The sequence below is a fragment of the Rattus norvegicus genome, chromosome 20 (genome assembly GCF_036323735.1).
Source record: "Rattus norvegicus strain BN/NHsdMcwi chromosome 20, GRCr8, whole genome shotgun sequence".
NCBI lineage: Eukaryota > Metazoa > Chordata > Mammalia > Rodentia > Muridae > Rattus > Rattus norvegicus.
Genome location: NC_086038.1, coordinates 8,428,394 through 8,450,299, shown reverse-complemented (window position 1 = coordinate 8,450,299; position 21,906 = coordinate 8,428,394). Strand labels below are relative to the sequence as shown.

Here is a 21,906-nt window from a genome sequence, read left to right as displayed (position 1 = left end):
AGAACGCTCTATTTTTATTAAGAACTTGACTGACAATATAAATCATAAATCACCAACATGATTCTCGAGGCACTAGAATCCAGGGCAGAAATATAACCAGCAAAGTGTGCCATCGCGGTATCGGTTAATATTCATGGTGCCCAAGACGTAAAAGCAATTATGTGCCAAATCACGGGTGCAGTTTTTGTAGGCAGGCCTTTGCCTTGTGAGTCTTGGAGATCTTGGGTTACATCTTTATCATGTCGGCCGATGCTAACTAGCTTGATATTTGTGCATCTGAGCTATTAGCTCTCGTAAAAGGTGGTGAATAATTACAGCACATTTTCCATAAGCCATCCACACCACACAGAGCATGTCTGCAGAGCAGGGCTCAGACGTGTGCTGGTGTGATATTGCTGTTACAGTGGAAAGGGGAGATTTGGAAGTTCCGGCTCTGTTTGAAATGCACGGAGAGTGTGGTATTGCATTTGCTTGCTTTTTGGGGTGGCAATGTGTCATTAACAATTTATTGTGTCAGATCAAGCCACGGAACAGACCACATCCTGAGAGTATCTTTGGCAGACAAAGGTGCAGACTTTATGTATTGAGTTAAAGGAAATGAAACTTTCCCTGCAAGGATAAGTAGAAAGAAATTTGGCTAGAGAGGTAATATATATCTTTAAAATGTGATGAAAACACGTTTAAAGGGTTCTTTATTAAATCCCACCTCTATTAATTAATTTCTATAGTATAAATCACCAGAGACGTCCTGCTGGTGAAAGGCAGCTCGGAGATCAAGTGGAGCTTTGGAACGGTGGTAGCCCTGAAAGGAAATTATTTTGATCCTACTGCCTTGTCCCCTTTGTTTAAAGAGCTCCTTTGCTAGTATGCAGCTTGCGCTCTGACACACCTCAGATTTTCTTTCTTGAGAAAAGATAATACATTATGAGGCAGTTTATTAACCCTTTTAGAAATGTCGCTTTGTTGATAAGATTTTAATATTTCAGAAGTTTTAACTGGAATTTAGTTTAAATGACCCACAGCTTTGGGCTGTTGATATTTAATTAGGAACAGTCATTTTGAGGTTAACACTCTGAAGGGAGTGTAGGTGTGTTGTGTAGTACCCGCCCCACAGCTGAGGGACTGAGGGACACCACTCCTTCTAGAACACTTTGTTAGAAAGGGACTGCGTTGACGCTGTATGAGCACAGTAAATTTCATTTGATGTTTCCAGTCAGTCAATTTGAATTCTGGCAGTTCAGGGGGAGATAGGAAAAGCTATTACTTCATGTGCTGAACATATACAAATAACACAGTTTCCAAGGGAAGGTCCAGAGCATAAAACAAAAATCATCATGGAAATCTTAAGTAGTCTGTACTCCCCAAGTACGCCATGGTTCCTTCCTCTCTCCCTCCCTATGTCCCCCCACAAACCAAAAAACAACAAACCAGAGAGCCTTTAATGTTGGAGAATCACCACCGTCACCATCACAGAAGTCAAATAGGAGAGAGGCTCTCACTACGTGGAGAGACTGCAGCGGGTTAACCCAGGCACCTCAGAGTACGTTCACCTCAGCAGACTTTCTGTCATGGACGATTTTACTGGAGTATTCTCCTGGCACAAAGTGCACATCTGAACATTTAAATCCAGATATGCTAACAGATGTCTCTTGAGCAACCGCATCATCAAACCAGACTTGACTTGAGTAAGGAAAATCCTTTTTCCATCATCTTTTATTTCTCACGTGGAGATTACATTTCTCCATAGACGACAGCCCCACAGACTGTGATGAGAATGGCACGTGAGCAGGTGGAAGTGTCGCGTCCCCTCAGTGTGAGGGACCACACGCATTCCCAATGAGCACTGCCACCTAGTTCTGAGGCCGTAGCATGCTAATGAAACGGGCCCTTATTTTTCTGTCTTGGTCTGCAGGCCTCTTTCCAGAGCTGTCTGACATGCTGTGAATTTGCCGTTCTTCATTCTGATTCCGTGTGCATGTGTTTGGCATCTGGGCAAGTCCTGTTCTCAAGAATCTCGGGGAATGGTTATCCGTTGGCCAATTTCTCCTTCGGGCACAGATGGAACAAAATGAGTGGCACAGTTTAGATGGTTTCTTTCAGATCCACTCACTGTGCCTTCCAGCTCTTCCTCGTAACCTCTGTCCTACTGACCAGATTCCAACCGCTGAATGATGCCGATGACACACATGAGCCTGTCATACGCCATTTTCTTATTTCTAGAGTAAATACTGTCTTCTGTTTTAAGCCAATCTATAAAGATTCTCATTAAAGAAACATGTAGTAGTTGGGTGTGTGTGTGTGTGTGTGTGTGTGTGTGTGTGTGTGTGTGTGTGTGTGTGATTATTTAATGGGAAGCTCTAAGGAAGGCGAATGTCCAGAAGTAAATTCTCAAATGTTTCCCTGGTCATTGCATCTGAAGGATCCTGCCATGCATCACACAAGGTCACTGTACTACACTTGATCTTAGCCAAAAGGCCGAGAAGCGATACACAAGGTCACTGTAAAAGGACCTTACACACACATGTCTTCGTATGCTTGACAGGTTGGCTCCAGGAGCTCCATGGATACCCAAACGCAAACACCAGTGTCATGTTCTCTGGGGTTTGCATGTAACCCATCCTCCTTCTCCTGTGTCCGCTAACGCACCTGCAGAGAACGTTTAATACCTCATCAGGATAGGTGTCAAGCACACAGGTGCCATCCTTACGGCTTTTAAAGAGAATTGTTCACTTCAGGATGGATGCAGCTGTTTTGCTCCAGTTTCGCTTTGAGATTGATTGAATTCACGAGTGGGGAGCGCATGGGTATGGGCGGCTGACTACGCGCGAACTAAGGTCACAAACAGCCACCTCCATAGGACAGACATTTGGTGGCCACATGTGTCTGCAGTCCATGTGTGTTGTTAACGTTTCATTATGTCAGTCAGGATTGTGAAATTTGACTGTCTAGTGCAGCATCTGTTTTACTCACCCTTTAGGGTAGTGGTTCAGTCACCACTCCTTGGGGGGTCGAATGCCATTTAAGGGTTCTAGCTTCAGGAAGGTTGAAAGCCAGGGCTTTAGAGCATCCATCACATTGTACTCTTGAAATAGCAAACTTTCACTTGCAGCTAGTGTCTGAGGACTGCACTCTGCTCCTTGCAGTGTGTCCTCCATTCAATTTAGTCATTTTAGGGACATTGTTAAACATTACTTAGAGGGGTTCTCCCCATCCCCCGGCCATGTATTTTTTTTTCCTTTTTAAGCATGGTAAGCAAGTATTTGGATAATTTTGAAGTGACCCATTTGATATTCTCTTATTTAATTTATCCTCGTCTGAGATGAGAACTCCTGAAGTAGAGTTGGACATTATACCTTGTAGGAAAAGGAAGTAAAATAAGTAAAAATAAATATTAGTTTTCTTGTTTACAGGGGTGAATAATAGTTTATAAAACAATATCACAGCCAGGTGGTAGTGGCACATGGCTTTAATCCCAGCACTTGATGAGGCAGAGGCCAGTGGATCTCTAAGTTCAAGTCCAGCCTGCTCTACAGAGTGAGTTTTAGGACAGCCAAGGCTACACAGAGAATCCCTGTCTTGAAAACAAACAAACAAAAAACAAAACAATGTCACAAAGATTAGAATTACGTTGTCTAATCTCAAGTAAAATGCCTATTTTTTCATTTTATAAGCACATAGCAATTCAAAAAATATGGAATGTTCTTTACAAACAAAATTTATTATTTAATTTGTATTAGTAACTTGTCTTCATTTATTCACCAACTGCAGTTTTTAATGATTGATTTCATGCATTAAACTGAAATTATCTTCAGGCACCGTTAGATCAACAGTTTACTCTTACTTAAGGCTCACCTTGAGTTTACCCTGAAGATTTCTGATCAAAAGAATATGAAAAAGGGTCTGTGAGGTCTGACAGCCTGAGCCCCATTCCTGAGCCCACTGGAGAGGAGAGAACTGCCACTGGCCTCTCATCTTCCTTCCCTGTGCCCACTGTGTCCCACACACACTCCAACGTACATACACACATGCACACACAGACACACACAAACACAGACACACATGCACACACAGACACACACAAACACAGACACACATGCACACACACAGACACACCATGCACACACCCTCCAGGGCACACACAGACACACATGAACGTGCCCTCCAACTCACACAGACACAAAGACAGAACATTCCTCCAAGAAATGTAATAACTATTCTAAGGACATGAAATTATCATACCCGGTTTCAGCTGTGTTGCTCACCTCTGCTTGAAAGAGAAAAATCAGATATTAACTCTGAGTACACGTGAGTACTGTTCTGATGTCTGCTTTTGTTAGTGACCAGGTCATCACTAATCATGACGAATGCATTCAGGGTGTTGAAGTTGACCATGAAGTAGACCTTAACCCCTGCACACCCAACCAAAGACTGAAGCTAAAAGTCAAATTTCAGGTGGCTGAGATCATTAGTTTCCAGACGTGCCTGGTGGCACAAACCTGTAATGCCAGTACTTGGGAATTGCAGGCAGGAGGAATCCAAGCTATCCTGGGCTACATAGCTAGACCTGTCTCCAAGAAAAGGGAGAATAACTGTGTTTTGCTGTTGATACGGATTAAGATTTGCATGCTTAGCCCCGATGTAGAGCAGGGTATTTTTGTCAGTACACCCCACACAAGACGGGACAAATCCCCCGATAGCCTCCAAGTCCTTTTACCCTGAGAATGCTTTCTCTTGGGTTGACTGCTTCATTCAAGCATTGCCCTGTGACGATTTAGGTCGTTCCCGGGTTTCCAGATAGTACTCTAATCAGCCCGTTTCCTGGTCTTCTACAGCACGAACACTGATTTCCCTCCCCGTTTGTGACTGTGAAGACCTTCTACTGCACTATCACAGAGGTGGATAATGCCAGTTTTAAATGCTAACTCATCTGCCTTCTGTCTGAGCTAAGCAGGCTTTTGTTGACAGGGTACATTTTGCATATTAAAAAAAAAAAGAACCATATGTGGAGGCCTGGGCTCAGAGGAAAGATAAAAAGGGATTTATATCTGACAGCAATCTTTGTCTCTTTTAATACCACTTTATTGAATTCTTCATAAGGTGAAAACTACTCAAAGAGTATAAAGATATACAAATTAGGCCGACAGAATCAAGCACATCTGACGTTACAGCACAGAAGCAGTAAAAGTTTATATAATGCAGTATGCTTTATTTTTATATAGTCTAATTCACAGCATCACAAGGCATTTTATAGAAAGAATCAATTGCAAGCTTAAAAGAATAAGGAAAACTTTTAAGGTAAGATTTAAGGACAGAATATGCCCTAATTGCACACTTATCTTGCAACTGAGTCAGAACCACCATGCCTTTCTGCTACTACTAAGGGACGGTTAGGGCTTCCCTGTGCTGCCAGCCGGCAGGAAGGATGCTGTGTTCCTGTGCACGCCCAGCTCTTTGGAGGAGCAGCAGTAAGGAGCCACCATGGAATCAGAGTATCCCACACTAAACATCCAGGCTTACCAGGCTGATAGGCCAACACAAGGCACTGTTTCTGCACAGCCATTTGTTCATCCTCAGACGTTTCCTGTCTCTAGTTACTTCCTTAGTTCGTCAGCACAGGCCTGCAGGAAGAGACCAGGTTCTGTGCTGTGGGCCTTCTCATCTCAGACTCTATCACTGGAGTGTGTGTGTGTGTGTGTGTGTGTCCCCACACTAAATGTTTCATGGACTTGTAAGATTCTGTCTTTATTCCTTTTGTGCTGCTATACCAGGAAACCACAGACTTGGGAATTTATAAATGATAGGAATTCATTTTGCCGGGTTTTGGAGGCTGAGAGGTCCGAATTCACAGTGCTAGCCTGTTGGTTGTCTAGTGAGGATGGGCTCTTCACCCGGGACGCCACCTTTGTGTTGTCTGCAGTAGAGAGGTGGGATGCTGTGTTCTCAGAGGGTGTGGAAGGCTCAAAGGCACGGCAGCTTGAAACCTTTACAAAACTCCTCTTATCAGGGCCTCAGATTCTTCATTCAATCCCACTGGCCACTTGACTTTAAGCTCTGAGTTTTGGAATGAACACTTTTAAAACATAGCATGGCAAAATAAGTACTTTGCATTTATATATTTTATGTGTACATGTGTATGTGGAGGAGCATGTGGAAGTCAGAGAACAGCTTGCAGATGTTGGCAGTCTCCAACATGTGGGTTTCAAGGTGCAAATTCAGGTTCTCAGGCATTGAAGGGAACACCTTTACTCACTGAACCATTCACTAATTAACAGTTTTTAAAAGCCTTTTAAAGGGTATTCTTTAATATTTTTCTTCAAAGTAGTATTACTATAAAGAAGACTTTTCTTTTTTTATTCAAAATAATAAGCGTACTAATCTGTTGAGGTTGTATAAATACAGCATCGTAAATAGAGCTTTATAGATAAAAGGAAGTTAGAGCTGGGACATCCAAGATACAGGCACCACGTATTTGGCTCGTGGAGGCCTGCCGTCCGGTTCCTGTCCTTGGGTCCCCAGAGCAATGCCGGGACCCTGTACTAGAGTCTCTGAATGGTGCTAATGTGTCTCTCAAGGGTTCCCTCTTCATGATCCTTCCAATGTCCCAGCTTCTAATAACTTTGGGGATTAGGAAGAGTGGAGCATTCAATCCATTCCATGAGACGTGACAAAATGGAAACTCCTTTCCACTCAGTTTAAAAGGTCAACATACGAGCTTTGTGTGGGGAGAAGGTGGTGGTCATCTTTCCCACGCCGGCCCTCTCAGCCAGGATGCACTTTCCATTTAGGTCTTCTTCTCTGTGGGTCTTTCCTTTACATGTTGTTAAGCCTACTCCTAGGTAAGCTGTATTTTGACATTAGAGCACAGGGTCTCCTGTTCCAGTCTACTCTGCCCAGTTACTTGAGAATGCACAAAGGCCTCGAGCAGAAGGAGCAGTGGTAGTCATCCTGCTGTTGGCTTCTTTACGTTTTTAAGTGAATGCTTCCCACTAAAGAACATTTGCTGTAAGGTTTTGATAAATGCCACTCCACAGATTAAAGAAATCGCTGTAAATGCCTGGGTTGATAAGTGTTTCTTAATTTTTTGAAAAGTCAGAAGACTTAAGCTCATTCCTTTTCTAGAAATAATGAATAAAATTGTGTGTGGTGTGTGTGTGTGGTGTGTGTGTGGTGTGTGTGTGTGTGTGGTGTGTATGGGTGTGTGTGTGAGTGTGGTGTGTATGGGTGTGTGTGGTGTGTATGGGTGTGTGTGTGTGTGTGAGTGTGTGTGTGTGTGTGTGTGTGTGTTTCCCCTTTAGTTAAAGTTAATTCCATCAATGCAGGAGATACTTGGCATTTGTGGGATTAACCTAATTTGGTGACAATTAATTATTCATTTATACATTATTGAATTTATTCGTGTTTGCAGTTGTGTTCCTGAGTGAATTCAGCTCGAATTCATATACATTCTTGTGTGATTTTCAATTGGTACGACCTTTATAGATGTGTTTTCCCTTTCCAAATTGAAAGAGTTAATATCCTGTTAAAATTGAGTATTTGGTATAGCATGCCTATAAAATTTTCTGAGCTACATTAGAAAATTATTAGCTATTAGTTAAATAGTTAATGTTTGGAGGTGGAGAGATGGCTCAGTTGTTAAGAATGTGTGCTGCTCTTGTGTGTGACCCAGGTTTTGACAGCTCACTGCCGTCTGTCACAGGGACCAGGGGACTGACAACCTCTTCTGTCCTCTCCAAGTACCTGCATGCATGTAGTGTGCTTAGGTGGACGCAGGCCCACACATATGCATAAAATGCATTTTAAAATACATATTCAATGTTGATAGTCTTGTTCTGTTTTTATTGAGTTGGTATGGAATATCTCTAGACATTTATCTATTTCAACTTTGCTGGATATCCTTGTGATTAAATGTATGACGTGGATAATTAGTGCTGCAAGTGGATTCAGTTCTAAAAAGTGTGATTTCAAAGGCCCCATGGTCAGTGCCATCCATCCCTCCTCTAAGCGAGAGGAGGCTTTCACTCCCTTGGCTATTCCTGGTGGGAGGAAATGTCCTCAGCAGCCATGTACAGTAGCTGCTAACATGCAGCTTCTCATGGGCAGTGTCTGCCTTTCATTGACCACATGCCAAAAGTCACAGGTAGCATGTTCAGCCATGTATTTTTGGGGCAGAATAGGTAGGTTCTACAAGAAATACTATAGTTTTAAGAAGTGAGTCTGATGAGGCACTGGTGGGGCACTGGAGGCTCTGTCTATCACTGGAGAAGCTGCCTGTGATAAGCCTGACTTTTCCTTTAGGAATCAGCTAGGCCTGAGAGCAGTCTGCATTCAGTGGGTAGGAGCTGTGTGTGTGTGTGTGTGTGTGTGTGTGTGTGTGTGTGTGTGTGTGTGTGTGTGTGCATGTGAGCATGTGTGTATATGTGTATATGTGTAGGTGGTGTGTGTGTGAGTGTGTGAGTGTGTGTGTGTGAGCATTGTATGTATGTGTATATGTGGTGTGTGTGTGGTGTGTGTGTGTGAGTGTGTGTGAGGGTGTGTGTGTGTAAAGGCGATGATGCCATGTGCTATATTCAGATGGCTGTCGTTGTGACTCTAATTATCCAGTCCATTCAGGGAACTGCATAGCTTTTATGATTATACCCACTCCAAGAAGGGCAAATACAAGATAATAAGCACCAGAGCCGCTGGGTCCTCAGTGCCTGGACGAGGCAAAATGAATGATGCCCGCATGCATCAGCTCAGCTCCAGCTTTCTTTGTACACAATTGCAATAAAATTGGATGTGTATTGCAGAACGTTAGGAGATTTTTCAGGGGCTAATGATTATGTAGTGATTTCCCTTTTACCGTAGAGTTAACACAGCTCATTTCTGGGTTTAGAATAACCTTGGTACAGCTTTCATTTTGTTTAAACACACGCACACACACACACACACACACACACACACACCATTATTTGTGATGTGTGTGTTTTACTTGTGACCCTTCAGACATAGTATTTCTGTTACTCAGATTGTGGCAATGTTATTGGATTTAGGATATATTTTCTTCCTTTTTTTTTAATTTCCTGCTTTCCCGAACACTAGTAAATATTTAAAAACACATACCACTAAAACCTTTCTCCATCTTTGAAGTACCCTTCAATATTATGTTTACAATGTAGCGTCGTGTTTAGTGGTCCTTAGCCAAATGGTATATGGTTTCCTTTCTGCAATTTTTCTTCTTAAATCAAAGTGTGAGCCTTTCCCACATGTTTTCCCTTCCTGAAACCTGGTTCACTCTGTATAATGCCCACGTCGCAGGATGGGGACGAGCCTCAATGGGACGTTTTCTAACATGGCCTCCAATGCTCACTGAGGGGCAGTAGATAATTTGGAATATGCTCCTTGCTCTACATCTAGGGCTGCAGGTACTGGTACTTTTCTGGCCACAATGACCCTGTCTGTCTGTTGCTTGCTTGCTTGCTTTTGCTGGATCAAGGTTGATTGCTTTGGGAAAGTTTCAACAAATCGGTTCCATAATAAACTGTGTCCATTTGAGACCTGGAACTGTAGATGCTGGCCTGTTTGTCTGCCCCCTTGCAAGCCAGCCGTGGTGGACTTGTTTTGTCCGCCTGCCCTTTCCCACAGACCTTGTCTTCCTTGACGAAGTCTGTTCAATAATTCAGGTAGTTAACTTCCTCTGAGCAACAACAGGTCTGATACTGGTACCAGAGTTCAGATGTCTGGTGACCTCTGCTGTGGTTGGCCGTGAGGGACAGTCACCCAGAAGATGCTTTCCTACCTGCAGCACCTGGCTGTGCAGCTCCAGACCTCGAATCCTGGCCGTTTCTGCAGCACTAGTTAGGTTTCCACTCGACCCTGCCCAGAAGACCAGAAGCACCCTGAGGGCACACACAGGCTTCATAACCTGACATGGAATCCGTCCTCCTTATGCCGAGGTCGGCACCACGTTGTGCCTCCTCTGATCCTCCAGGAAATAGCTGATGCTAATGGACAGCAGGATGAACACTTTAGTTGTTTAATAAACCGTTTCACAGTTTGATGGAGCCTACCTTTCACCAAATTTGTTTTGTCGTGGCACTGGCATGCATGCCCTTACATAAGAAGATTCCCCTGGAGACCACACCACAGCCTTCTCCGTTAGCTGTCCCAGCCTCAGACTGCCCCCGTGGCGTAGCTTTCTTCTCCTGTAGTCCTGGTTTTGTCAAAGGACTCAGCATTCTGTGAATGGGAGGAGTATTGAGTGACTGAATCTGAACTCTCGCCTTAAACTTCTCCCTCAAATCTCCAGAGTGTTGGCTATGGCATTACAGCCACGACGAGAAGCTGCCTTGTGGTTTTGGACATTGTGTTCCAAAGATCACTAAAATGTCGCTGCCAACCCTGAGTCCTTTTCCTTGCCTCTACAGGCAGAGTAGGAAGGCTAGTGACACTTTTCTGAGACACAGTGAGTGCGTCCCTAGGTCCAGGAATGCTTTCGGGGCTTCATAAAGGTATTGATCTCATGCTGACCTCTACGCAGGCCTCCTCTTCTCCCTCAGGGCTCTCTGTGTGCATGCATGCCGGAGGAGGAAGAGGTCTGTCAAAATCCGTGCAGAACTTTCTTTCTCAAATATTTTGTTGTAAATTGAAAGCATTTTCATTAATTAGTTTCTTGATTCTGTCGATCATGCCAAAATGAGACATTTCAGTTGGATACGCACAGTTCTTTTCTCAGGATATCGTAAGTTAAAATGCTGTCTGGTTTTAAACGGCGTGATTATCTGGAAGTTTCCGAGTATTAATAAGCCTGGCTTTGAAGTTACAGATTGTAATGTTACTGTCTTCTTTTACGTTTATGCTGTTGATGTTTAATAAGCTTTTTTTTTTCTTTCTTTTCTTTTTTTTTTTTTTTTTCAGAGCTGGGGACCGAACCCAGGGCCTTGCGCTTGCTAGGCAAGCGCTCTACCACTGAGCTAAATCCCCAACCCCCTTATTTTTTTTTTTTAAAGAAAAGCTATGACCACTGGTAGATTGAGAGGTAGGGGAGTGGGTACAGATCTGGGAGTGAGAGGTAAGTATGAGCAGATGTCTTACTTTGTAAGAATGCCTGAAAGATTGCAGCTAAGCCTGGGGGTAGGGCTGTGAGAACCAGACGAGCAGCGCAAGTCCCTTCAGAAGCCTGTGACCACAAGAAAGGGGACATTCCGAGAGCGCGTGCACCCGTGAGCTTTGGCACGGTAGCCCTTCAAAGGTTTAACAATGGCGCACGTTAGTTCAACAGTACATGAAGGTTTGGGTTTAACAGATAAAAGCAATGTGTAAAACAGGAAAATGAACAAAAAAAAAAATAGCAAGCGTATGCTTCAGATAGATTCTAGGCACGGAAGTGTTAAATACCGCTTACCTTACCGTCCTAGCAGCAACCTTTTTATCTTTGATTTCTAATGATATTACTGCAACTCTGAATTTTAACCTGGTGCTACACTTGTTCATGTTTTCATTAAAAAGGAAATTGTTGGGGTTGGAAAGGTGGCTCAGCAGTGACTGACTGCTCTTCCCGAGGTCCTGAGTTCAATTCCCAGCAACCACATGGTGGCTCAAAACTGTCTGCAATTCCCATTTCCAGGGTATCTGACACCAATGCACTTAAAATAAGAATGAATAATTTTTTTTAAAAAAGGAAACTGTTGTGGATGGCAGCGCACACCTTTGATCTCAATACTCAGTAGGCAGAGGCAGGTGGGTCTCTGAGTTTGAGACTAGCCTGGTCTCCAGTTCCAGGACAGCCAAGGCTACATAGAGAAATTCTGTCTCAAATGACCCTCCTCAAAAAGGAACTGTTGTAATACATCAATGCCCCACCATGTGTGTGTGTGTGTGTGTGTTGTGTGTGTGTTGTATATTTAAGTAATGTACTAATGTGAAAAATACAAGGATGACTAGTCATGATTTCTGTATTCAGTGAACTTAAAATCTTATTTATTCTGGTCCAATTCAGAGAAATAAATTAGTGTGTGAACTAGTATGACCCCAAAGCAGAAAGGCTGTAATGTTTGAGTAATTACATAAGGTGTGATCTGTTTACTGATCACTCTAATGAGCTCTCTGAATCCTAGGTCACTTTCAGGGGTGTCCAGGGGATCCATGGAAAGAACAAAACAGGGCAGTTTACTTTTGACCTCGTGAGGATATGTAGCCTCCCGAGGAGAGGAGCGCTGTCCTCAGCAAGTGCTGCTTGCTGTGTCCCTGGTCAACACATAAATAGTCCTTAAGCTGCAGGAGAGCTGACAGAGCCTCTCCCCTCCCCCGTGGAGAAAGGAAAACAGAGGGGTTCAGCAGAGAAGTGGGGTGGGGGCGGGGATGGAGGAGCCCCATGCTTCGTGCATGCTAAGTCCTCAGGCCTGATTAGCATTTTCATAAACTCTGGCAGCTGTTGCTGCACTTGTGTCATGGCAAGTGTAAGAGTCTAGTGGCCACAGAGGAGAGTTCCGAATGCACTGTCAGGAGAGAGGGAGGCAAGTAGGTCAGGTTTGGGGAGTTTTCGGAGGAAGAGCAGGAGTGCTCAGTGGTCCAGGTCAAGGACACTAAAGGAAGTCTCAGCAGCCCTTCGAGGGCCACTTAGCATCCCATGTGTGCGCTCTGGTGTCAGTGCTGAAGAAGTCAAGAACATACTCTCTCAAAAAGGGAAAATAAACACACACAAAAAAAATGCTTTGTTGCTCTTGAAAATATGGATGGACAAGGTTTATACTTTCATACTTTAAAGTGTGTGTGCTTCTTTTTTCTTGGAGGATCTGTAAATTGATGGAGCAAGTTTTTCTTCCAGCCGGCTAGCAATACATTTGACTTTTAGAAAATGAGTTATGTCAGTCCACGCCAAGCCAGCAAAACCCCACCTCACAGCTGCAGAAATAGCCCGGGGAAGTGACAAATTAGTGTTCCTCATCAGCCTGTGATTAGGCTTAGCTTCTTTTAATAACGAGTCTGACTCTGCATGGGAAGAGGATAAACTGGCAGTTTTCACAAAGATAGAGTCTCCCAGGAATTTTGGTGATATTTAAATTTTAATTACTTTAGATGTGGGGTTATGAGACTGCTGAAGGTATAGCTAAAAATTCTGTCACTCAGGGCTCGAGAGATCCTGTTTCATTGATGGCATGTGTGGCTGCTGATCCAGGAGATAGCATTTGTGTACACTGTGATTCCTGCGGGATTTGCAAGGTGGGGAGCACCTCATTGAAACTACTTTACGTTGAGCTATTGTGACTTTTTCTTTTTGTGTTATTAGTCTGCGGATAAAATCATCCCTCCTTGGTCTTATTTATGCTGTCCAAAACTTATATTAGTCTTTCCCTTCATTTTTATGGAAATTGGAAGTAGCCATTGAGACAATAAGGGGTGTAAGGAGTAAGGATGTTTAAATGTTTCTTACCACAGTTAGGTGCCAGGGAAGAGCCATTTGGAGGTATTGGGGAGCAGCCACGGCTGCTTCTAGGACTCACTGCGGTTCGTGGCTCTTTCTGAGCTAGCCTTGTTTACATTATTTTGAGTGTGCTGACATGCAGATTGCAGGTGGTAGGCTATGGCTTCAGGAAGACAGCTCAGAGTAGCAGCCCGTCCTTTAGTAAGAGATCATGGCTATTACAGTGACCTTGAGAAGTTGCCCGTCACATTCGCCCCATGTTCCTGCACAGGGCTGTGCCTCACCATGGGCAGAGCAGGCCTTTCCTGTCTGGTGCTATGAGCTCCGGGAAGGAGGGCCATCCAGGTGTTCCTTGCACCCACCTCACCAGGCTGCTTCCCCTCATCGCGCTTCACTGCTGGACACTTGAGAGTTTGAATTTCTGTACTTTCGGAAGAGCACCAAAGTTCAACTCTTGCACAATAAAGGGTGTCATCTGTGCACAGTACGCAGAGTGGTAAATTGTCCTGGGCTGTCCAGATCCTCTTTCAGTAAACTAATACTGCTGAGATCCATTAGAGCCGTGGGGCTGCCAAGTGCTTACATCCCAGACTCATCACCTTGCTTTTTGCTGACTACACAGTCAGCAAGAGCAATGAAATAAGTCTTGGATGATAAACATGGTTCTGTTACAGAGACAAAGTGGATCACAGCCGAGAAGAGAAAATGTTTTAGGTGCGGAAAATAAATGCCAGGGGCAAGGTCCTGCTGGTGAGAGCAAGGCTTTCTGGTTCCAAGAGTCCTGTGTCCAGCGGAAGCTGGGGGAGGAGGAAGCTAACAAACTAACAATAACAAACTTGCCCTTAATGTTTCCCATCCACCTTCAGCCTCAGCAAACAATGGCAGGGAAACCTTTGACTCCGCAGCGCATTAAGGGCAGATTTCAGTGCTTGCTAAATAGAGTGGAGACATTTGTTGCAATGAAATGCAGATCTGCTGCTGGTGGGGATTTATTGTGCTGCTATAGCGTCTTTATTATTTCCTATAAAATACAATCTGATGTAAAAATAACTGGTCCTGTGACACTTACAAGGTTGAATCTGATGGGATGTCCATTGTAGATGAATAGCCCTGTGAATAATTTATGTGTATTGTCACTTCTGTGTGGATTCTCTTAGACCCACAGTAATTAGCTATAAGTTCTAAGGTAAACCAGAGAGTAGAAGTACCAGAAAGTCATGTAGGTTAGTGAGCTCTATTGATCCTTTAAAATAACTCTATAGTGGCGACCATGGGAAAAGAGCCAGTGTTTTTCCAGGTCTGATTAATAGCTGATTTAATTCATAAGCCTTAAAGCCCACAGCAAAGATTCATTTGTTTTCAATTCTGTTTTATGATTTTTTGGAGCATTGGAGCTTGGGTAGTTTATTTAAATGAGGTACATTTATGACTTTTAATATGATTGCCCTCCCATTTACATAGAAAGTAATATATTATATTCAAGGAGGCAGGTCTAGTGAGTAATAGTGGCCATGAAATAAAAGAAGGTGATATGGATTCCATACTGGATGTCACTTTGCCGTTGCAGACACGGTCAAGTCTTTTATATTATAAGGAGCTGAAAGTTGCCCAGATGAAAGCGAAGTTGAATTTATAATCAGGGAGCAGGGAGGGCTGATGGAGCCAAGGCAGGAAATGAGCTCAAGCCTCATTAGAGAGCAGGCAAGGGTTCGCCTGCCTGCCTGCCCGCCCGTGGTCTTGGGCTGTTGGGACTGAACACCCTTTCCTCCACATAGCTTCTTCTCAGGCTGACTTTCCCATTTGTGCATAGTTTTCCTCATTTCAGAGTAAGGCTCCTCCTTATAGAATCACCAAAGCCTTGATTCCTGGTCCAGTGTCCAGAGTGCTATGGGGAAGTATGGTGGCCAAGGCCAGGAGCGCACTAAGGCGGAGCTTCCAGCTCTGCCCAGGGCATCCCTCCCTCCTTCCTTCCTTCTCTCCTGTATCTAGTCCAATGCGTGTGTTGTGGTCACCGTAGGTCATTGCTTTATAGAGCACAGAAGGAAGGGGGGGGTGCTGACGATGTTTCAGGAGCTTGGACCTGGGTGTGCAGAGGGAACTGCAGTCTGATGTGAGAAAATCCTTGAGTGGGAGCCAAGGCAGCCTAGAAACGAGAGTGGGGGGCAGGTGTGATTCCGGGTGTGTATGTGCAAGGCCATCTTAGATGGCTGGGTGTGTGGCTTTTCCAGGGAGTTGGTCTCTGCACTGGCAGATTTATATTCTCTGAAGTATGAGGCGTAAGTAGAAGAGCAGATGCACCGTTGAGTGTCCTAGGGGAGCATGAGGTTCCGCAATGGAAGGAGGATGCTCTGAAGAGTGGGGATGCGTCAAGAGCTGTTAGTCGGGACTGTGATGAGAGTTCATCCCAACCTTTGCTTGACAAGCTGGGGAGACCACACTGGTGCGAGCTGTGGGAGAAGCCAGAGAAGCATTGAGTGGAAGGTGAGTCCAGAGGTGGACAGCCGAGTAGAGGGGATGTCACATGGTACACATTTCTGCCCCAGAAATGGATGTCTGCGCCTGTGCTAGGCGTTTCAACTCAGAAAGGGAAAAGTAGCCAGAGGCCTCTGCAGGCCCATTAGAGCAGGGCATGCTCAGCCTCCAGTCCAAGAGGGGCGCTACAGGAATCGGAGGAGACACTGTGTCTGAATGTGTGTGCATGAAAGGAATGTCACAAGAATACATAACTTTGTCGATGGAGTCCTTGAGTCAGAGGTATAAAGAGATCGCTTTCCTACTGTGCGGCCTCCACATCAGGCAGATAAAGTGAAAGTGGGACACAGAAACCTCCCTTAGGAGGGGTTGAGCACATGATCTCGCTGTGGTACCCAGGCTGGTCTGAAACATGGCATAGACCCCATTCAGGCTGACCTCAAAATCACAACCCTTCTGCCTGAACTTCCCAAGTGCTTGGCTGCAGGCAGGAATCATCACATGTGTTTTGTTTTACCATTTGTGTGTAAGATGCACAGCATCTAAGCAGACACCTGACAGGTCTGGCACTAAAGCGTCATGGTGGGCCTCTTCAGCTGAGGAAAGTGAGATCTAGAGCTCTGTTTTGCTTCGGGGGCTGAGATTCAGTTCGGGGGCTGTGCATACAAAGCTACGCTGTGACCGAGGCCCTGTGTTGAGCATACTGAGATCCATTGCTGCCGCTCTGCGTAGAGAGCAGCAAAGGCTTCCTTCCATATGAAGCAAAGTGGCTTGACCAGTGGGCGTGTCTGCTTGCTACTGAGGAAGCGCCATTCCTAGACCAGGAAGCTACAGAGACACCATGTACATCTGCTCAGAGCTGATTGTGGATGCCAGTAGGAGCATCCTGAACGTGACTATTGTATGTAAAATCAAGACTCTACCCTGTTCGTGGATGGATAGTTGGATGCTACAGTGTCCTGTCAACTGGGACCTGGGGCACCAAAGAACTAGCAGAAGCTAGAAACTTGTCAATCTCTGAAGAAGGTGACATCTGCTACAGGAGTGCCTTTAAAGGAAGACAAAAGTAATTCAGGACCATAGCTCCCAGGGTTCAGCACTCTGTCACTGCGGGGCCTGAAGCCAAGAGCGACAGGCTGGGAGCCTCAGGCTGCCAAGTATCTTGGGCCCTGTCCCTCATCTTCTGAGATTGTGTACACTGAGCCCTCCATATACCGGGTATGTATAGGACAGCAGATCTGAACGGAGAACAGCTATGTAAACGGGAGAGGATCTGGCCCTGTCCTCAGGGAGCTTCCGTTCACACCAGTAACAGAGCTGCCATGGCCAAGGGAGGAAGCTGCTGCAGAGTCTGTCAGAGGAGAGGCAGCCGCCTCAGAAGACTAAGGCAACCATGCCTCGGCATGTGATGTGGCTGTATAGTCCTAATCTGAACTCTCTCAGGAGGCACTTACAAGAAATGATGGACAAATTAACCAAATTTCACTAATCTTTGCATTATTTTATCGTAATGTAAAATATTGGCCATCTTTGGGGCCAGAGCTGAGAGCAGCAAGTTTTGGAGGGAAGCAAGATCAGCAGGTTTCTGGCCACTGTGTTTCATTAAATCGGGGCCCATTTATCTGCATTAACTCTTGTTCTGAAGTGTTCATATTTTTAACATGTAGGTAAGGCTTTTCACAGCGGGAAGGATCTACTTTGTGCACTTCTAAGGAAAACTAGTTGCCCCTTGAACCTATATTCATCTGGAAGCCTTGTTACCTTGTTAAATGGGGGCCATTATCAGGCTGCCATGGTCTGGACTCTGAGAGCATGCTTCATGCGCTAGCCTTAACTTCTAAAGACCAAAGGCAGCAAAACTGCAGAAATGCTAAAGGAAGCAGCAGGTATCGCTTGGAGGAAGATCGTTCTTGTACTTCTTGTGAATGGCCGTAAAGCTGAACGCTGCTGTTGTTTTGTCTTCTAAGAGGCCCGAAAGACAGATCACCGTCACGCTTGCTGTTCTTCTCTACTCTCCTTCATAGGCGCAGGCACAGTTACATGCTTGTCTTAGGAGCAGTTCATTGGTATAAGAATTCCCGAAATACTTGGCTGTAAGCAGGCCTTCGGGCTTTACCTCATACAGTGGCAGTTCTCTCTTGGTAATGGTGGACCAGTCGGTTCAGTGCTGTGTGTGCTTTTCAGCTCAGCCCTGTAATAAAATGAAAAGTACACGTGTGTGCTTCATATGTCAAGTTTGACAGCAGTTCTGTTTGTTAGACCTGCCTCTGGGGTCAGCAAACTTGCCCTGCTAGTCCTGGGAGGTCCAGTGATCCTCGTGGTTTGAATGGTGGTCAGAGTCTGTCTGCACACAGAAATAGGCCTTCGTTGGAAGGAAGCTGATGGACGCTATGGACAGTGCGTGTGTCCTTGTAAAAGGGGCAAAGAGAGGGCTGGAGAGATGGCTCAGCGGTTAAGAGCACCCGACTGCTCTTCCAGAGGTTATGAGTTCAATTCCCAGCAACCACATGGTGGCCCACAACCATCTGTAAAGAGATCCGATGCCCTCTTCTGGTGTATCTGAAGACAGCTACAGTGTGTACTTATATATATAATAAATAAATAAATCTTTAAAAAAAAAGGGGGGGGCAAAGAGAGCACGCAAGGAAGCTCATGCTTACTGCAAACTGACCTTCTCTGTGAAAGCAAAAGCCAAAGTCAGTAGGTTAAGAAAATATTTAACTTGAAGTTCATTCCATTTTGATGAAGCAGGTCACACTCTGCTTTTAATTGTGAAAAATGGTGCAGGTATTTTCTCACCCCCAAAGCTCTAGGGACCGCAGTGACTTAGCAAGGCAAAGATGGGCGTGTGGACTGAGTATGCACTCCTGTTGAGTGAAAAGTGGGCAGTGTGTAAATGTGGAGCTGCTTTCTGTTGGCTTTTGTTGACCCTTGTTTCTGAAGACAAATTATTATCTAGGTTGTGTGCAGTCTTTCCTTCCCAGTGATTGATTGATTGATTGATTGATTGATTGATTGAGATGCTGGAAATTAAACCCAAGATTTGGTCTGGAGATGGTTCAGCAGTTGGGAGCACTAGCTGCTCTCCTATACCCCCCAGAGGGCGTGGCCTGTTCCCAGACTCACGTGGTGGCTCCTCCCCAGAGGGCGTGGTCTCCGTTGCCTGCACTGACATAGTGGCTCACTATCCTCTGTAAGTCCAGCCCCAGGTGATTCATCATCCCCTTTGGTCTCTGTGAGCACTGAAGGTCTGTCCCCATCACCTAACTCAGAATTATTCCCAGTGGACGGACCATGCAGCGGTGGTACTCGCTAGATATGGATGGCATAGTTACCTCAGCTTCCATGTCGCTTCTCATAACTGTGTATTAATCAAAAGGTTCATGGTTGGCAATTTATAGTCAGACTCAAATTTAAGCTAACAAAACCAAAAAACCAGGACAGGCATGGCGGCCTGTGCTTATAGTCTCAGCTTTTCTACAGAGCAAGACAGGAGTAGCTGTTGAGTTCATGGGCTCCAAGACTACCTGCTTCAAGAGGGGGAAACCAAAACCAAGACCGCACTGTGGCTCACCAGGGACTGAGGAAAGTAGCCTTGCTGCTCTGCTGAGCACACAACATGGCTTTCCACTCCCACACTGCCCCTGAGCTGAGAGGGTGAGGTAACATATGACGCTGGCGTACTCAGTAAGTGCTAGGGGTGCTTTTTAAACTTGCTGTGACTGCCAGTGTTTAAGAGCCATTCAACATTAGCATTGGCGTTGAACTTGTTACAGTTTAGCCAGGTCCTGGTTACACCTTGGGTTACTGGGTTATTATTATTATTATTATTATTATTGGTTCTTTTTTTTTCGGAGCTGGAGACCGAACCCAGGGCCTTGCGCTTCCTAGGCAAGTGCTCTACCACTGAGCTAAATGCCCAACCCCGGGTTACTGGATTATTGATAGTCTCCCTGTAGTGCTTTGAAATTGCCTTTGTCCTAACATTCCAACATTCTAGGCTGTGATTAATTTATGTAAATCAGTACTTGGCTGGAATATTCTAACAGGATATTACTATATTCATCAATCTATTTGCCTTAGATTTTCTTTAGCCATGATATGTCAGCATTTTTCATTTTATCCTATTGGACAAACTAAAAAAAGAGAAAGGTCACAAAAGTATTTCTTGCACCATAACCACTAGTCCGTAGGAGCCTGAAGGCTCCAGGTAGCATCAGCTTGACTTCCTCATGTGCTGTGAGTTGTGTAAATGTTGTCCTAATAGTCGGACCTTGCTGTCAGTCTGTGGAGAGCCAACAGCCTTGGAAACAGCCTGGGCTGTTTGGAGGTTCCCATGGGGACCCTTTGACCAGGAACTCAATTAGATGTCACCTATTCCCAGTACTGGAAGCTTCATTTGATGATGAGAGATGTCCAGTTGGGGCTCTGTCACCCTTGTCATTTGGCAGTTCCATTTAGATCACCTTTATATATGTCTATGTTTGAGGGCCTCCTCTTAGCCCTTCCTCTGTCTTTCTTCCCTTGCCCTGCTTTTTTCTTCCCTCCCTCTTTGATCCTCCTATTCCAGTTGTCCTCCACCCCCTCCATCCATAACTGTCCTTTCCTTCCTAGGGAGGTCCCTCCCTCCCCACCTAACCTCGGGATTGTAGCTTGCTTACCAGTGAGGTAACCACTAACATCCAAATGTAAGTAAACACATACTCCATGTTCTTCCTGGGTCCAGTTTCCTCACTCAGTACAGAACACCCCTGCCCCAGTCCATCCATTTACCTGCAGACTTCATGAATGCATTTTTTAACAGCAGAGTTATATTCTGTTGTGTAAATGTACCATTCATTCTTCGTTCATTGATGGACATCAAGTTTGTTTCCAATTTTTAGCTATTCCCACCAGTTGAATAGTGTCTGTGTAGTAGCTCGAAGCATCTTTTAGGTATATGCCCAAGAGTGGTTTTAGCCAGTCTTGTAGGAGGTTGATTGCCATCTCCCTGAGGAGCTACCACACTGATTTCCATAGTGGCTGTGCAGGTTTGAGTCCCACCAGCCATGGGTGAGTTCCTGTAGGCAGCATCCTCAGCAGCACGAGCTGTCACTTGTGTCATTGATCCTGGTCACTCCTGCCCGTGTAAGAGGAAAGCTCGCAAGTTTGATTTGAATTTCCTGACAACTAAGGATGGTGACCATTTAAGCACTTCTTAGTCATTTAGTTTTACTCTTTTGAGAATTCTCTACAGTGATGACCTGTCTGCAAGATAAGCTGGTGTGACAGTGACACAGAACTTGTGGGAGTGACCAATCACTGACTTAAGGCCCATTCCATGAGCTAGAACCCATGACAAACGTTGCCTGGGTGACCAAGAACCTAAGCCTGGATAGGCAGGGACCTAGGGGGAAACCAATTACCTACGATTCTGCTGAAATGAATATAGCAATAAAATGATTCCAAGCAGCGTTCTGCTGTGCTCACAGATCCATGCCTTGCCCAGCCATCATCAGAGAAGCCTCCTCCTGCAGCAGATGGGAATAAACAGAGACCCTCAGCCAGTCAGCATTCAGAGAGTGAGAGACCCCTGACATAGATGTGGCCATCACATCCCTCCCCTCAGGGCCCAGGGAAAAGGAGGTAGGAGTGTAAGAGGCAGAGGGGAGGGAAGACACCAAGGAAACAAGGCCTAGACACAGTAGGGCTGGTGACAGAAACTCACAGAGGCTGTGGCAGCTTGCACAGGGAATGCCCAGGTCTGCACCAGATGTTGTCCTTGAACTAAAAGAAGTGGACACATGCTCCCATCCCTAACCCAGATGCTGTCTCTGAGACATGAAAAGAAAAGTCAGTTTTCTCCAATCGAGTCCCACTGGGGAAGCAGGCTCTTCTCAAGGGTAGACTCCATGCCCGGCCATGGCCGCCAGCACAGAACAACTGAAGAGCAGCTCAGGAGTGTCTTTGGAGGTTCTTTGTCTCCTAATGTTAAGTCAGAGCATCTGGTTTTAGCCTTATTAGTCCTTTGTGTTACATCCTGGCTTCCTGGT

At 45.1% G+C, this 21,906-nt stretch overlaps 1 protein-coding gene and 1 long non-coding RNA gene across 8 annotated transcripts in view; one reads left to right on the top strand and one right to left on the bottom strand.

Moving 5' to 3' along the window:
- The window catches only part of Btbd9 (BTB domain containing 9), a 357,625-nt gene that overhangs the window by 195,138 nt on the left and 140,581 nt on the right, over nucleotides 1-21,906 (top strand). The window contains exon 6 of one of the 6 annotated variants that reach the window (XR_010060644.1): nucleotides 1,913-20,562. The exons of the other annotated variants lie outside the window; for them this stretch is intronic. The gene's annotated coding sequence lies outside the window, so the exon portion shown is untranslated. The remainder of the gene's footprint in view (nucleotides 1-1,912; nucleotides 20,563-21,906) is intronic. 6 annotated transcript variants of the gene reach the window in all.
- On the bottom strand, nucleotides 15,712-21,277 carry LOC120098951 (uncharacterized). Of its 2 annotated transcripts, XR_005497769.2 has the most exons (3): nucleotides 20,648-21,177; nucleotides 17,636-18,065; nucleotides 15,712-15,849 (listed from the first exon to the last, which is right to left on the bottom strand). It is a non-coding gene; the product is annotated as an uncharacterized LOC120098951 (long non-coding RNA). The 2 variants fall into 2 exon arrangements; XR_010061028.1 differs by lacking the exon at nucleotides 15,712-15,849 and having other exon boundaries at nucleotides 17,361-18,065; nucleotides 20,648-21,277.